We start from the raw sequence: 16883 nt of genomic DNA, 5'->3' as shown, positions 1-16883 counted from the left end.
AATTGTGCTGTTTCCTTGATATTGAATTGAGTTCCATAGTTCCATATGCATTTTGAATGAGCTTTCTATCAGACTAATTGTTTCTAAATATTTTGTTCTATAGATTGTATTTGCATGTTGTGGATTTTTTTTCCTTTGCTGTGCAGAAGAACCTTAGTTTGCTATAAATTTATTTTTTGATTTGCTTTTTTTTGAGATGCTGATGTGTGGCATGTTCCTCAGAATTGCAACATTCTCTCCAAATTGGAACATTTGCTGCAGGAAGGAGTGGGAAGGCTCAGGAGCCTCAGGTGATGAACAGGAGGCAAACAAAAGGTCACATATCCGGGAAGAACAGCAGCTTGGAAGTTCTTGAAGGCCCCGATCTACAATGTAAACTAAAGTAAACAGTTTCTAGGAGTGGAGACAATGACCAGACAACTGGATGAAAATGTCTGGGCTGCGGAGCTGCCTGCAAATTACTGTACAAAGAGCCCCAGAGTTGCTGTTTTGGGGAGTCCTCACCCATGTTGGGGTGGGCTTTCTGGTGGTGCAGCTGCTTTTGAGTTTTCCCTGCTCCTTGTAAGCAACCCCTCACCCATACTTCTGTTACTAACCTCAATAAAACAATCCATTGGCTCACCAAATCAGACATTGGTGCAATTATTACTTAGGTCTATTGTGGGTGTGCTGCGAGTAGATGTGTGTGTGTTGCATCTTTTCGGAAAAAGTCTATCACACAACAGAAGCACATGTTTTCATGAATATGCATACATAACCTCTGACATACCTTAATATCTGAATTTGATTAATCCAATTTCTTTGTTCCTATTTTATTTCCAACTTGTTATGGTGTTAATTTAAAGGCCCATGTTCAATATGTTAAGCTCCCTTATTCTTTACCTGATGATCCTAGTACATCGTTGAAAAATTCATGCTTTAGTTTGCAAGTTAGAAGGAACAAGAACACAATGATGAATCAGTGCCACCATTTATCCTTAGCAGATGCCTTTGGTGACAGGGATTGATCAAGTGTCTCTAGAAAAGAGGAGGGCCTCTTATAATATGTAACAAACTATAAATGGCTTCCTAAGAAAATATTCAGTAGGCCACACATCGAGACTGAGAGGATCCTCATAGTAGTGCATTACCCTGATAGTCTACAGCAAGCTGTTCTCTCCTTCCTGCAAGGTTGCCTGACTGACTAGATCTTCTTTGATTATGATGAGCTGGAATATTCTAAGTCCTGAGCTGAATTATCTTGAGTTAGTTGTCCTACCAAACATATGCCTTGGCCAGAGACTTAAAGCTATGAATGGAAAGTAATACCTTCTGCAAGATGTGGAAAGCAATTCCTTAGTTTATACATTAATGAGTGTCAGCAAGTCTCAGTCCAGACAACCTTCAGGCCACACTAGGGTATGAGGTTCTCAGCTGCCTTTGAATCACTCATCTAGCTGTCACTGCCACAAGCACTGCAGGAAAAAGTGGCCATGAGACGTAAAGTACAAAACAGTGCACCAATGACTAGTGACTTGCCAATACAAAGAGTTTGCCAAGTGTGTTAATTACTTTTCTATTGCTATGATAAAATGTCATTTCCAAAAGCAACTTAGAGGAAAGGGGTTAATTTGGCCTTACAGTTCCCAAGGGATAGAATCCAACATGGCAGAGAAGGCCCAACAGCGGGAGTGTGAACCCAGCATAACACCCAGGAGGCAGAAACATCAGATTTCTTCTGCTCACAAGAAGGAGATGGGTACAGGGAGGCGAACAGGGGTGGATGGGGTTATGATTTTCAAGGCTTGTCCCCAGTAACATACTTCTTCAGCAAGGTTCTGCCTTCTAAAGTTTCCATAACTTTCCCAAACAGTGCCCCTATTTGGAGGTCATGTGTTCAAATACACAAGCTTATATGGGACATTTCTCCTTCGAACCACCCCAGCAGAAAACAAAGAGAGAATTCATTGACATAGCCTTCAAGAGAGCAAGAGAAAAAACAAGTTTCCAGAGAGGGGACTTTGAACTGAAGTCCTGGCTTTATAAAAGGTCCTCACCTGTGTTAAAGATTCTACAAGCCTGACTGATTAGAGAGAGCTGGAATATTCCATGTCCTGAGCAAAATTATCTTACGTTATCTTTATCCCCCTCAACAGCCATTCATTGTCCATCTCTGTGTTTGACCTAACAGCCTTGTGACTATCAGATAAAATTCTTTTACTTGTACTAACAAACCACTAGCTTCTACCAACCCAAAGGCTGAAAATGCCTCCAGATAGCATCTGAAGCCTGGAGCAAGATTTCCCCAATTTTCTGTAACCCAGGTACTTGATGTTCCCACCAATGAATTTTTAAAAGTACTTGGCTTATGACTTTCTTACTATAAAACATGGTTGTTACCATATTGGAACATACTACTTGGGATTGCCTAAATCCATGTTCCTAGGGTATAGTCACTTGTATTTGGCTCCAGAATATATTGCCTTATTCCCTAAAGAAAAGTATCAAGCATGGTAACATGCATTTATAATCTCAGTGTTGAAAATAAAGAGATACAGGATCCCTAGGGCTCCCTGGATAGCCAGCCTAGCCTAATCATGTGCTCTAGGCTGATGAAAGATTCAGTTTCAAAACAGGTAGATGGCATTCCTGAAGACTGTATGTGAGTTGTCCTCTGGCCTCCACACCCATACTTGCACACATGTACATGCACACACATACATGAACACACACACACCCCCACACACACACACGTTCACAAATAACTTAAGTGCACTATCTTCAGAGAAGAGGACAGTAGTAGAGTGTTTGTTGCTCTAGAGGTGGTGGGATCTGGCAGAATGCAGTCAATGAAAGAGGCAGACTAAAATCACATGCAATAGTCAACTTTTTTTTCAGAGCATCAGACAATTTATATTCTGAGGATTAAGAGGGGTCACATGAATAAAGTATGCATTCACAAGGATAAGCCCCAACTGTTGGGCAAGCTATGTGTGGCAAAACCATGTTTTTCCATAGAGGCATATAAACAAGTAACAATAGCCAGTTGTAATGAATAATCCAAAGTAAACTCACTCCTATCTGCTACACCTGGGAGAGGCACAAAAGCACATTCCAAGAACAATTCCTGTCTTTGAATAAACAGAGGTCACAAGACTCTTGTCTTGGTTTCTTAGAATTTTCTCACAACTCCACTCTTGGACTGGGCTCCGACAGTAGAGGAAAAGCTAAGTGCAGATAAAGACAAGTGGAAGGTACTGGTTGATCTCTCTTGGCCTCTGCTGATTGACGTGCAAGAACAGAGATTGTCTTAGGATTTCTATTTCTGTGAAGAGACACCATGACCATGGCACCTTTTTTTTTTTTTAAATTTTTTTTAGAAAGAATGGAACAAACTTACTTTATTCAAAGATACATGACTGTGTTGGCAGTTTTGTTTGATTAGTTGTGATTTGGTTCTGGTCTTTTTTCTTTCCTTTTGGTTTTTTGTTTGTTTGTTTTTCAAGACAGGTTTTCTCTGGGTAGTTTTGCTACCTGTCCTGGAACTCACTCTGTAGTCCAGGCTGGCCTCGAACTCACAGAGATCTGCCTGGCTCTGCCTCCCGAGTGCTGGGATTAAAGGCATTCGCCACCACTGCCCAAATTTCTGGTCTTTTAAAAAATGTTTTATTGATTCTTTGTGGATTTCACATCATGCATCTTGATTCCACTCATCTTCCCATCCCTTCTCATCCACCCTCTGCCCTTGCAACCTCCCCCCTCCCCCCCAAGATAAAACAAAATAAAATTTAAAAGAAAGGAAAAGAAAAATCTTGTCAAGGAAGCTGTAGTGCGACGTAGTGAGTCACACAATATACCCTTTGGTCCATACATCTTTATTTACAAGTGCTCATTGCAAAGAGTAATTGGTCCAGTTCGAGGCCTCTGGTTTCTGTTACATTATCAACACTGGGCACTCGCTGGGACTCTTCTTGGATATCCTGCTGTTGTCCTGTGTCATGGAGATCTTGCAACTTTGAGACTGCAGGACTGGCCTCTTCACATGCTCCACTAGTTCTTAGAAGGGGTGGATGTTGGGATGGGCCCACTCATAGCCCTGGTTCTGGGCCTGGATGGTTGCCCGCCAGCTCTCCAGCACCACCCAGGCTAGCTCACACTATGCAGTAAGCAGCAAGAGATGGGGCCAGTTCTTTTGTCTTATTCCCTCCCTTGGGGCCGGTTCACCTACACCTATACCACGAGGGAGGACCAACTCTACTCTGTTGCCCAGGTGAAGTGCAGGGGCTGCTCTCCTGAGTGCTGCAGCTGGTCAGAGTCAGAGCCAACTTTCTTGCTTTCCTGACCTCAGGGCCAGCTCTCTCCCACCTGCCATAGGCGTGAGGGGTGGAGGATGGGGTGTGGAGAGCATCTTTCCCTAGCTCAAGCCACCATACAGCAGATGAAGGGTGGGGCCAGATCTCTCATGCTCATCTCTCATCTTACTTCTTTGGGCCAGTTCACCTGCATCCCCATTGACAGAGTCAACTCTACTGTGCTGCCCAGGTGAGGCACAGGGCTGGCTCTCTAGAGTGCTGCAGCTGGTAAGGGGCAGGGGCAGCTCTTTCGTCTGCTGCAGGTGGCTAGTCGGGAGTGGGAGGGCATCTTTCCCTCACCTGAGCTACCACATGACAGACGAGGTGTTCTGGGCCAGTTCTCCCACTCTCATGATCTCAGGGCATTCTCACCTGTACTGCAACCCCAGCAGGGTCAGCACTACTGTGCCGCCCAGGTGAGATGTAGGGCCTACTCTTCCAAGTGCTGCAGCTGGTGAAGGGCAGGGCCAACTCTTCAACTCTCATGATTCAGGTGCCTGCTCTTCTGCCTGCCACAGGTGGTGAGGGGTGAAGGGCAGGATGGGGGACATCTCTCTCTTGCCCACACCACTGCATGAGTGGTGGCGCCAGCTCTCCTACCTTCATACCTTCAGGGCCACTCACCTGTGCAACCGCCAGCAGGGTCAGCATTATTATGTTGTTCAGGTGAGGTACTGGGCCTGCTTTCCTGAGTGTTGCAGCTCTTTAGGTGCTGGGCCAGCTCACCGGTTCTCATGATCTCAGGGCCAGCTCTCCTACCAGCCACAGGTGGTCAGGGGCAGGGGGTGGTGGTGGACATCTCCTTGTTCACACCACCTTATAGCAAATGAGGGGTGGGGCTGGATCTTCCATGCTCATATTCCCGGAAGACTCACCTGTGTCTCTGTCAACAGGGTCAGCTCCACTGTGCTGTCCAGGCAAGGTTCAGGGCCTGTTCTCCCTAGTACTGCAGTTGGTGACAGGTTGTCAGTTCTCCAGTCTGCCACAGGTGGCAAGCGGTGAGGGGCACAGCAACTCTTATAAGGGAAACATTTAATTGAATGGTTTACATTTCAGAGGTCCAGTCCATTATCATCATGGTGGGACATGGTGGCATACAGGCAGACATGGTGCTGGAGAGGTAGCTGAGAGTTCTACATCTTGAGCAGGCAACAGGAAGTGAACTTTCTCACTGGGTATGGCTTGAGCATATATGAGACCTCAAAGTCCACCTCTACAATGACACATTTCCTCCAATAACACCACACCTACTCCAACAAGGCCACACTTCCTAATAGTGCCACTCTTTTGGGGGGCCATTTTCTTCCAAACCACCACAGAGACTATGCTTCCCTGGACTCAACATTGAAAGAGACGACATTCAAAAGAAGTAAGAGCAGGAAGTGGTGTAAGGCTACCAAAGCCACTGAATTTTACTTTGAAAGTTCAATAATGAACAAAAGGTCATATTAGTTTCCCTTTGACACAAACTCATGTCACCATTATCAGCTAATATCACACTATTATAGCATAAGTTTATGTTTTCTAGTTAATATTTTAGAAAACTCCAATTGATTTCTCTTTTACAAAGGAATGATTATTTTTTAAATCATGCATGTGTGTGAGTGTGTGTGTGTGTGTGTGTGTGTGTGTGTGTGTGTGTGTGTGTGTGTTTAGATCAAAGGATAACTTGTAGTGGGTATCAATTCCAGCTTTGATCTGGAAGTTCCAACCCCCAATGAGGCTTCGGTAACTGTTACGCCTACAAGGTGGGGCCAAGGGAGGACCCAGAAGACCTGAGATCCGGATGGGCCAGCTCTCTCTGTTCCTGGACCCTGGATGGTGGAGGTTGACCAAGCAGAGCTCCAGAGAACACCGCTGGACTGCGATACACCTTCCCCAGACCCTGTGACCTACCTATCCCTTCATTTGTTAAGTTATGCCACTAATAAATTTTCCTTTTAACTAATAATTAATTTTAATTAATAATTTCACCAATAATAACTTGAGTTGTTGGTCCCTGCCTTATACCTCATTTAAGGCAGGGCTTCTTTTTTTGCCACTGCATATGCCAGGCTAGCTAGCCCATGAGTTGCTGGAGATTTTTCTGTCTCTGCCTCCCATCCATGGAAGTGCTGGGATTACAGATGCATGTTACTTTGTCTGACTTTTATTTAGGTTCTGGGGATCTGAACTTAGGTCCTCATTCATGTATGACAAGCATTTTGTCCACTGAGCAATTTCCTCAGCCTTCAAAGGAGTCATCCTTTCTTTTTATTCTTTGACAAATTCATTCACGTGTATTATGTATTTTGGTCATTTTCTCCTTCAGTTCCATCCTATTTCCACTAATGAAGCTCTCCTTCTTCCCAACAAGTCTCAAGAAGACATTGTAAGTAGAAAGTTGGCAGACAGGAAAGAGAGGATCAAAGTGAAAAATAACAATATCACTCAAGAATGAGCAGCTACTTGGTGCTCTTAGAAATTTATTATTTCCCACTATCTATTATTAAAACAGGTAATAAATTATCATTAAAAAACAGTTTATGTTTGAATACTTCACTTCTGTTTAGCATGTATGACTCTTTTCCTCTTCTGCCCTATAATTTGATTCTCTTTAGAGTTCTCTCAGTTCACAATTCTCTCTATAACCCTGTCTGCTCTATTATATACCTCCCTTAGTAATTCCTCTGCTTCAATGATCAAATCTGTTTAGTTGATTATTTCTAGTTCTTTGTAAATAGGCATGACATTTTGTTTCCCTTATGCTTTGCAAACTTCGTGAGCTCATCTTTAAAACTGTCTTCTATAAGTCTATCTTCAGCCTATTATTTGCTTTCAGGGTCACCCTTGCCATGGACCTATGCGGTTCAACTTTGCTCAATCAGATGATTATATTCATAGCTCCACATTACTTTTCTGGGACACAAAGAGAAGTTACTAGGTTCATAGAGTAGTACCCTTCTATCACAATCATCCTGAAGGAGAACAATGAAAACAAGGAAGTTCATTTAGGGTCTACCAACCATGACTTCGAGACCACCTCCAATCTGCTGTCTGCTTTTCAAGGCCTATACACTAAAAGGAGATTTTCAAATTTTTAAATGATTGTTTTTAAATTTTAACTATGTGAATATATGTGTTTGTGTGTATGTTTGGGTATGTGAATGTGAGTGCAGTGCCTGTGGAGACCAGAAGAGAACATCATATCTCCTGGAGCTGGAGTTAAACAGAATGTTGTAAACTTCCTTATGTGGGTACTAGTAGCTGAACTCAGGTCCTCTGTAAGGGTAGTATCCTTTCTTAACTGCTGAGCTATCTCTTTAGCCTCTGGGTTTTTATGGTCTCAAGTGGTTGGAACAAATATGAACATACTGTGACATGTGAAAATGACATGAAGTAAAAATTTCAGCATCTATAAACAAAGATTTTCTTGGGAACACCATGCCTAGTTGTATACATAGAACTCTAATCCTCCAGAAGCAATGTTTAGTAATTCAACAGAGACCATATGGCTCACAAAGTCTAAAATGTTTACTGTCTGGCCCTTGAAGAAATACTTTACTCGGTCATTTAATTGCAATCGTTCCTGGTTTGGAAATGAAAGTACACTCCTTAGATGTCTGTTAAAATTCTGTGCTGGTATAAGAAGTCAAAGAATGAAAGATCAAATGAAAGGCTGTTATTCTTATCAATCCTTTAAAATATTACAAGGACTTAAAAAATTCTGTCCTCTCAGCAAAATATGTCATTCACCAGCATGACCACCAGATGGTGACTTCGGTGATGCTTCAATGATACCAGCGTTCTACTTAGGAATATAGTTTGTGTGTAATTTAAAAACTCTTTCAACATTATGCATGTCAAGATGAGCTAAATAATGCCAAACTCAGGAGAACCTTGCTGGAAAAACAGGCTGAGGCTTAAAGTTTAGCTTTGGCTCAAGTGAAAGCTTCCCTGGTGTAAGCAATCTATGCTTGATCTCAAAAATTGACCATACAAAGAAGAATGCACTTTCTAATAAGGCAGATACCAAACTATAGTGTTAGAGAACTGTCTTTTCAAAATCACCTTGAGACTTCATTTTGCAATTAAATTAATTTTTAAATTTGTTTTTACATTTTTCAATTTTGTGCAGGGGCTGTCTATGTATGACACAACATCTTGTATGGAGGTCAGAGAGTGACTTGGGAGGGGGAGGTTGGTTCTCTTCTTCCATCAAGTGGGTTCACAGGATCCAACTGAGCTCTTCAGGCTTGGTGGCAAGTGCCTTTATCCACTGAGTCCCTGGCCCAAGACTCCATTCTATAAAAGCAACACTACATTTGGCTCTGTTGTAGGTGCTATAGTTTGGGTAGGATTTGAGCATGTTCTTCAAAGGATCATGTGCTAGAAGCTTGGTGAACAGAGAACCACCCTCACAGAGACCTGATGGGCTTATTTCAGAACTGAGTTTCTTTCAGTGAGAATGGTTTGCTGTAAAGCTGGTTCAGCTACTTCACCTCTTGTCTAATTTACCACCTAATCTGCTCCTCTCAGGTATGTTCCCACCATTGTGATGCCATCTGCATGAGGCTTTCACTGGAGCCAAGACATACCCATGTCACACTCTAGAGCAGTGGTTCTCAACCTTCCTAATGCTGTGACCCTTTAATACAGTTCTTCATGTTGTGGTGACCCCAACCATAAGATTATTTTCATTACTGCTTCATAATTGTAATTTTGCTACTGTTATGGACCCTAATGCAAGTATCTGATATGCAGGATATCTGAAATGCAACCCCAAAAGGGGTTATGACCCATAGATTGAGAAACGCTGCTCTAGATCCTGAAGAAGTGGGCTAAATATCTTTTCTTTATATAGTATTCAACTTGAGGTATTTTTGTTATAGCAACATGGAATAAACTAAGATGGAGATGATCTGAAGATCATAGATTTTAAAACACTGGTCTTAGGAATTATCTTGTGTCTGGGTCTGACTGGAAGGACAGCTGATTGATCAAATTACCAAGTCCAATCAAATACATGGACATTGGAGCCTACTTCATGGGCAGCTGTTCTGACATGTGGGTAAGAGTGCAGTAAGCCCTGTGTCAAATTCCAGCAGTCAGGGAGAGGGTCAGAAAGGGCAGTCAAGGCTCCATTCAAATGGAATGACCCTCAAGCAGAATTCTCTCAGAAATGCCGTGGCTGGAACATAGTTTGGAAAACATCTCATAGAATGAGGGCCTCTGTGATGAGATGCCAAAACAAGAGCAACAGGAGCCATCCTAGAACCAAGATGCTAGACTTTAGTAGGATTGGCTTAGGTTGAATCAGATGGGGCTAATCTAGAGCCTGAGTGTTGAAGTGTCTTTTAATTTTAAGGATAATAAAAGAACTTTAGTGAGTCTGTTCTTTTAATTCTTTGTTTTCAAACTGTATGCCTATTCAAAAGGCTACATCACCTCTTGTGGTAGAGGCAAGTGTAGAGATTTCCAGATGTTCATATTTCCAAATACTTTCTCCTTTCTTAGTATAACAGTCATTTTCTTCTGCAGTACTGGGGATCAAACCCAGGACTTTGTGTATAGACTATGTAGACTAGGCAAGCACTCTACCACTGAGTAATATCCCCAGCCTCTAAGTATAATGTTCAAAGATGCTTCCAAAACATACTCAACTCCTGTTAAGGTCTGATAAAGATGCTTTCAAATGAACATTGTGAAATATTCCTTTACACTGCATAAATATATGTCACTGTGATTGGTTCAATAAAAAGATAAATAGTCAATAGCTAGGCAGGAGGTTTGGGCGGGACTTCTGGACAGAGAGAGCTCAGGGAAGAAGAAGGGCAGAATTGCCAAACTGAGAGGAAACAGGAAGTGCAAGAGGAAAGAGAGGTAATGCCACATGACAGAACATAGATTAATATAAATGGGTTAATTTAAGTTATAAGAGCTAGTTGAGACAAGCCTAAGCTAAAGGCCAAGCTTTCATAATTAATAAATCTCTGTGTCATTTTTTTGTGAGCTGATAGCCCAAAGAAAAATCCATCTACATATGGCGACCAACATGGAGGCTTGAATATCCACATAGGGTCTGAGAAAGCAGTCTCTTGGGCAAGCTCAGTATACAGAAGCATGGCTATTTTAAGAGGCCCTGCTGTATAACTGAGCACTTGAGCAGCCAGCACTGGGTACAAACTTCTGCTTCAGGCAGACACTACAAATTCCCAGAGCTGGGGCAGGTAAATAGGTAAATGCAGCTATGGCCAGTATCAGCCTACACAAGACTAGGATCTCACAGAAGCAAGGAGGGTGGAGCCAGATGCCAGTGCACCATATGCTAAGCAGAGCCTTGAAGCTGTAGTCTAGCAGTTCAAGATTTGGCTCAGGCAGTCAGAGGAGGCTGCAGACATGCGCTCCTCGCAAAAAAGCCAGGTCCAGGCTAACAAAACCTCTTAACAGGTGACAGAGTATTTGAAAATGTATTTATTTAGATGCTGAAGAAAAAGAAAATGGGTATAGACAGTCATGGAAAAATAGTTTAAAAATAATAAAGTCCTTTTAAAAAGTAAAGTAATATAAAAAAGAATAAGCCATCTAAGGATTATGGTGCTTTGTTGACTTTGAATTTTTTAAATTATAATGTACAAAAAATAATAGCTTCTGAGTGACATTGGATTATGGAAACTGCTAATTTAAATCAAGTCATGTATTTTAAGAATGTCTTGACTTCAAAATGGAAGTCAGAGTATATGCTGCATTAGGGGAGAGGTTATGCTTTTGTTTCCACAGGAAACAAAAAGTTATGGTTCTCTTCAAAATTACTGAAGATCAGATTTGATTGGGGGAGACCTTCTGAAAATATTGGCTACAAACATGAAAAAAACAAAACAAAAAGGATTTCAGGGCAGGTGACATATATGCTGATTCCTCTACTATGGGAACAGCTCTGAGACTGAATGAGACATGATAAGCCTTGTTGGCTACAGAGTCCTCATGACATTATTATTATTATTATTATTATTATTATTATTATTATTATTATTATTATTTGGTTTTTTGAGACAGGGTTTCTCTGTGTAGTTTTGGTGCCTGTCCTGGATTTTACTCTGTAGACCAGGCTGGCCTTGAACTCACAGAGAGCTGCCTGGCTCTGCCTCCCGAGTGCTGGGATCAAAGGCATGCGCCACCACCATCTGGCTATCATGGCTTATTATTACATGTCATCCTTTCATGTGGCATGGATAGAGGTTGGTATACAGTCCAAACAGAATTATAAAGTTGGCTTTATGCTAAAACATAAAGAAAAAAATCTTTAATTGACTTGTACACACTGCAATTCTATACTTGTATTAATGCAGATATATATGTTACCTTTAAAAGTGTATGTGTTTTCAGAAAAAAAGTACCAGACACCAATAAAGACATGTAATGCAAGTGATCCACCTCTGAGAATGCCTCTGTTGCAATCTCCTCAAAATTCTGCATTCAGAATATCTTCAAAACTGCTAGTTGAGATGATCCAGCCTCAGAGACTACTCCAGCCAGGACTTCAGATAAGCCCTACACTTTCCCATCACTCAGAGACCAAACAAAAAAAATACAGCTAGCTCTCTCAGTACTTGACCATTATCCCAATTTTATGAGGTTCCCCTAAAGATGTTGTCACCCCCAGACAACAAGAAGCAGTCTAGCAAACATGACACCCACATTCCCAAGAGAGGTAGGGTGGATGGATTTTGCTTATTCGGTGGGTTATGGGTGTTTGTCATTGTTTAGGGTGGTTGGTTACAAGCTGTTAGTGGTCATGGTCAGAAAAAAGGTGAACAAAGATTAGATTCCAGGATCTCTTTTTGAAGGGAAAAAGGGGGCATATAGTATAGAAATGATGGGATAAAGGGATGGATTATTGAGTTTACTTTTGAACAACCATTAATCTCAAATATTTTACATTGATGTGGATTTTTGTATATTGATACAAATTTAAGTTTTTTGGTAGAACATACTCTATATATGTGTATAGTCTTGTTTAAGCTATTTTTGTATATTGATAGAAATTTAAGGTTATTTTTGTTATACTGTATATATGTTTCTATTCTTGTTTAAGGTATTGTACCTGTGCAGCTCATTTAAAAATGTAATGTAAAGTTCTAGTCCTTGTAAGCTATTTAGGATAATTAAGAAACACAGGTTAGTAGTTAGTCATCTATAATAATCAAACTTATAATCATGTTAGATATGTTTTCAAGGATAAGCAGAGATATATTTTATATAGATAGGTGATCTTCAAACACTTCAAAGACCTACAAAATATGACATTTAAAATGCTTTAATAACATAAGGCTTTTCGTGATAGTGAGATATGTCTGCTCCTAGCAGCACCAATTTACTCCAAAAAAGGATGATGGGCATCAAAGTACCTTCATAAGGAGTTTGCTTTCTTTGTGGCAAAAGCTAGCCATTTGGGCAAGAAAATGCCCTTGCCTCAGTGGCTGACAGTATTCTATCCAAACTGGACTATCAGGACACAAAAGAAGACAACTGTAAAACTTTGCCAAGACAAGGTAGGATAGTCATTCAAAATTCCTACTTAACAGAAAAGTCTGTCAGATATTTTAGGGTCATAGGCTGAAGATGGATGCCCCAGCATTGCAAAGGAAACTTGGTGTGACTGTCTAGGCAGCCAAATGTCTCTGTCATTTCTATAATTTTGGAAGTTGCTTTCTCTGCACTTCCTGTTTACTCAAGTAATACTATGTCCTTTTTGGGTCTCTGAAGGGGATTGAAGACTAGATAGTTATAGTTTTACAGTTTTCCTTGTAACCAAGTTCAGAAAAAAAGCTTACATAAGACTTATAAAGTTTATAAAGTTGAGAAACATAAAAGCTTAAGTTGTTGATCTAAAAAGATGTTTTAAGGTCTAAAAGAATATTTTAAGGATGGTAATACAAGTTATAATAAAAAGTGGTTTGGACATAAAACTTTGGACTAAGATAGGATATATAAGGGAGTATTTTCTCTAAATTTCCCAAATGCAAAAGAGCTGGACATTGTAAATGTAATTCTTACCTGACAATTGTTCTTATTGTATATAGTTTTACTGTGATAGAGTTAAAACCTTTCTGTTTTATTTAGACAAAAGGAGGGAATGTTGTGGAATATTCCTTTACACTGTATGAAGATGTGTCACTGTGATTGGTGTAATAAAAAGCTAAATGGCCAGTATCCAGGAAGGATAGGCAGGACTTCTGGACAGAGAGAGTTCAGGGAAGAAGGAGGGCAGAGTCGACAGACAGACAGAGAATAAACAGGAAGTGCAAGATGAAAGAGAGTTAATGCCACGTGACAGGACATAGATTAATATAAATAGGTTAATTTAAGTTATAGGAGCTAGTTGAGATAAACCTAAGCTAAAGGACAAGCTTTCATAATTAATAAGAAGTCTCCCTGTTATTATTTGGGACTGGTAGCAGAAGAGAAAGTCTGTCTACAGCGTGCTGTTTGTAGGACTCTAGACATTCAATCTTAGATTCATATGATGAACTTGGTATAAATGCTTTACAAATGGTGTTTGTATGAATCAAAGAATAATGTTTCCTTTTATTTTTTTGATTGAGACAAGGTCTCATGTAGCTTTGCCAGGCCTTGAACTTGATGTATTAGTAAAAATGATCTTGAACTTCTGATCATCCTGCCTCTACCTCCTGAATGTTAGTATGTGCCACCAAGTCCAGTTTATTCAGTACAAGGGATTGAATCAAGGACCTTGTGTGTATTAGGTAAGCACTCTACCAACTGAGTAATATGCCTAGCCCCAAAGTTCTTTTTAAAAGGAATAAAACCAACCTTTTTGTATCTCCATACTTTCTTCTTAAAATAATTTCAAGAGTATAAAGGAGGTCTTCTTAGAACACCAAGGGGCACCGGGTGGTGGTGGCGCACGCCTTTAATCCCAGTACTAGGGAGGCAGAGCCAGGTGGATCTCTGTGAGTTCGAGGCCAGCCTGGTCTACTAATAGAGCGAGATCCAGAACAGGAACCAAAACTACAAGGAGAAACCCTGTCTCAAAACACACACACACACACACACACACACACACACACACATCAAGGGGCTAGAAGACCAGAACCAACAGACTGAGAGAGTTTATTGGCTCACATGAAGACAAAATAAATCGTGTCATAATACTTGCTCAACAGAACAAGAAAAACCAATGATGCAGTCCCTGCGATAGGTTTAGAAGCTCCCTGGAGAGAGTCCCTGATATATGCCCACTTTCAAAGATTGGAAAATATAGTCTGATCTCCATGGGCAGCAATGTACACACGGACTCAAAAGAAATAAATCAAAAGCTGGGTGAGGTGGCATATGCCTATAATCCCAGAACTTGGGAGGCTGAGGCAGGAGGATCAAGAATTTCATTCCAACCTAGGCTATGTAGCAAGACTCTGTCTTTAAAAACAAACAAACAAACAAAGAAAAGAAAACTTGAACTTGCGTATGCTGGCCAGTCTTCTTTCACCTTCAGCTTTTGTTCCTGCTGGGCCCCCTGCCAATTGCACTGTGCTGTCCATGTTCAGGCTAGGACTTCTCCCTCAGGCATCTGCCTCCTGTGTCTGTACATACACACTCACAACATAGTCACAAGTGTGACTTTACTAAAGAAGCTTTATTAATTCCTTATGCATCTCTCAAATTCATAATCAAGATGAACCATGGCAGGAAGATTAGCATCATAGAGGAAGATACAGAGATGTAACTGCCTCTTTGAAGAAATTTGGGATGAAAACAAGATAATCATGGAAGGATACATTTGTCAAACTTGCTCCATTCACATTGGCCCCATTATCAGCCACATATCCTTTGGCCAACATTATCCAAGGATATGCAGACGTTCAAGGTAAATGGGAAATGAGGCCCATGAAGCATTGGCATGTTACTTTGTACTATTGGTATTGGCATTTGATTACTGTTTTTCTTTCTTAGGACAGACACAATGAAGTGTGTGTATCAGGTGGCATTCAAAAGAAAATATTTATCATGTCACACTTTTCAAGTTCAGAAGTCTAAAATGAAGGTGTCTATAAGGCCATGCTTCACCCAATGTTTCTAAAGGAGGACCCTTCCATGCCTCTTGTAGCTTCTTACAGTGTCCAGCAAGCTTTGGTTTATAGATGGACCTTTCTGATCTAAGCCTGTGCAGTCATGTGGCTATTTTCACTCATTATCTCTCTACTTTTTTTTTTTAACAAACACACTGATCAGATTGGAGGAAGAGCCTACCCCACCCCATTGTCACTTTAATTCTAATTCTTATATACTATTTCCAAATAAATTTAAATCCTGAGGTCTGGAACTTAGAATGCCCAACATATGTTGTAAGGAGGCAAAATTCAATGTATGATAATTCCTGATTTTTCTAAACTGCTTTGAGTTAAAGAAAGCTGTTCATTTTGGCTGCATATAGTCTATATACGTTTTCCTCTTCCATTATGAAGAGTGGGCACCTGAAGGAACCTGATCAACCTAGCACTACACTTCCCAGCTGCCCTTGATTACAGGTATATCCACAAGGCTGTTTCTCATTCATCATATGCCAATGAAATAGAGATTACTCAGTTCATTTGGATTGTCAAAGAAATTGATGCTAGTACAATGAGATAGCCCAGTTAGTTGGTCAAGACACTTACTGCCAATCCTGATGACCTGATTCCCAGGACCCACACAATAGGAGAGGACTGACTCCTGCAAGCTGTTCTCTGACTTCTACACTCATATTATTATGTGCACACCCATGCACACACAAAATACATAAAGTATATGCAATTTAAAAAGAAACTGATGCTATTCATGTTTTTTTTTAATTCTTTACCCTGAATAGGGACTCAAGGGCTTAAGAGTGACAAATATGCATGGAGGGAAGCTGCTTGCCCAGTGACGAAAAATATCCAAATTGATTTGTTGTGAGAGTACTGAACTTCTGTCCTCTATATTTAATCATTGAACTTAAGTGCTTACTTGTTATAGCAGCTAGCATTACCTTCAGTAAAGCATTCAAATGACACAATTGATTTTCTTGTTATTATAATTATAGTGAAGTTGATGTTCTGCTAAATGCACCTTTAAATTCTAATGTGAGTTTAAGCTAAAAGTTGAAAGAAAGCAAAAGACAAAATACTATAGTTTCCAAATTTTTGACAGGTCATAGTGATAGGTCCCATGTACTGTGTTTTCTCCAAAGCAAACTATCCCTGGATATTCCACATATTTTCATTATATTATCCACTTTTTTCTTTCCTTTTCTTGTTTTTTTTTTCTAGAAGGGGAGTGTTGGGTCTCATGTATCCCAAAGTAGTCTTCAATTTGCCAAGAAACCAAGGATGACCTTGAACTTCTGATCCTCCTGCCTCTACCACTCTTGGCTTCTATGTGGGGCTAAGGGTCATATCCAGGGCTTCATGCTTGTTAGGCAATCACTCACCAATTGAGCTATGTATGCAGCTTAGCAACTTAATTTTTTTGCCTGTTTTGTTACACAAGACAGGGTTTTCTGTGTTGCCCTGGCTGTCCTAATTTTTAAAATAC

The 16883-nt window shown here is 40.6% G+C and overlaps 1 long non-coding RNA gene across 2 annotated transcripts in view; it reads left to right on the top strand.

The window, feature by feature from the left end:
* LOC128095223 (uncharacterized) overlaps positions 1–629 on the top strand; it is a 32181-nt gene extending 31552 nt beyond the window's left edge. For both annotated transcript variants that reach the window (XR_008213198.1, XR_008213194.1), the window contains exon 3: positions 197–629. This is a non-coding gene — a long non-coding RNA (uncharacterized LOC128095223). The remainder of the gene's footprint in view (positions 1–196) is intronic.
* The last annotated feature ends 16254 nt before the right edge of the window (positions 630–16883 follow it).

The sequence above is a fragment of the Peromyscus californicus genome, unplaced genomic scaffold (assembly GCF_007827085.1).
Source record: "Peromyscus californicus insignis strain IS unplaced genomic scaffold, ASM782708v3 Scaffold_10__1_contigs__length_136768540, whole genome shotgun sequence".
In the NCBI taxonomy this organism is placed as follows: Eukaryota; Metazoa; Chordata; class Mammalia; order Rodentia; family Cricetidae; genus Peromyscus; species Peromyscus californicus.
This window is presented reverse-complemented; position numbering and strand designations above follow the sequence as displayed.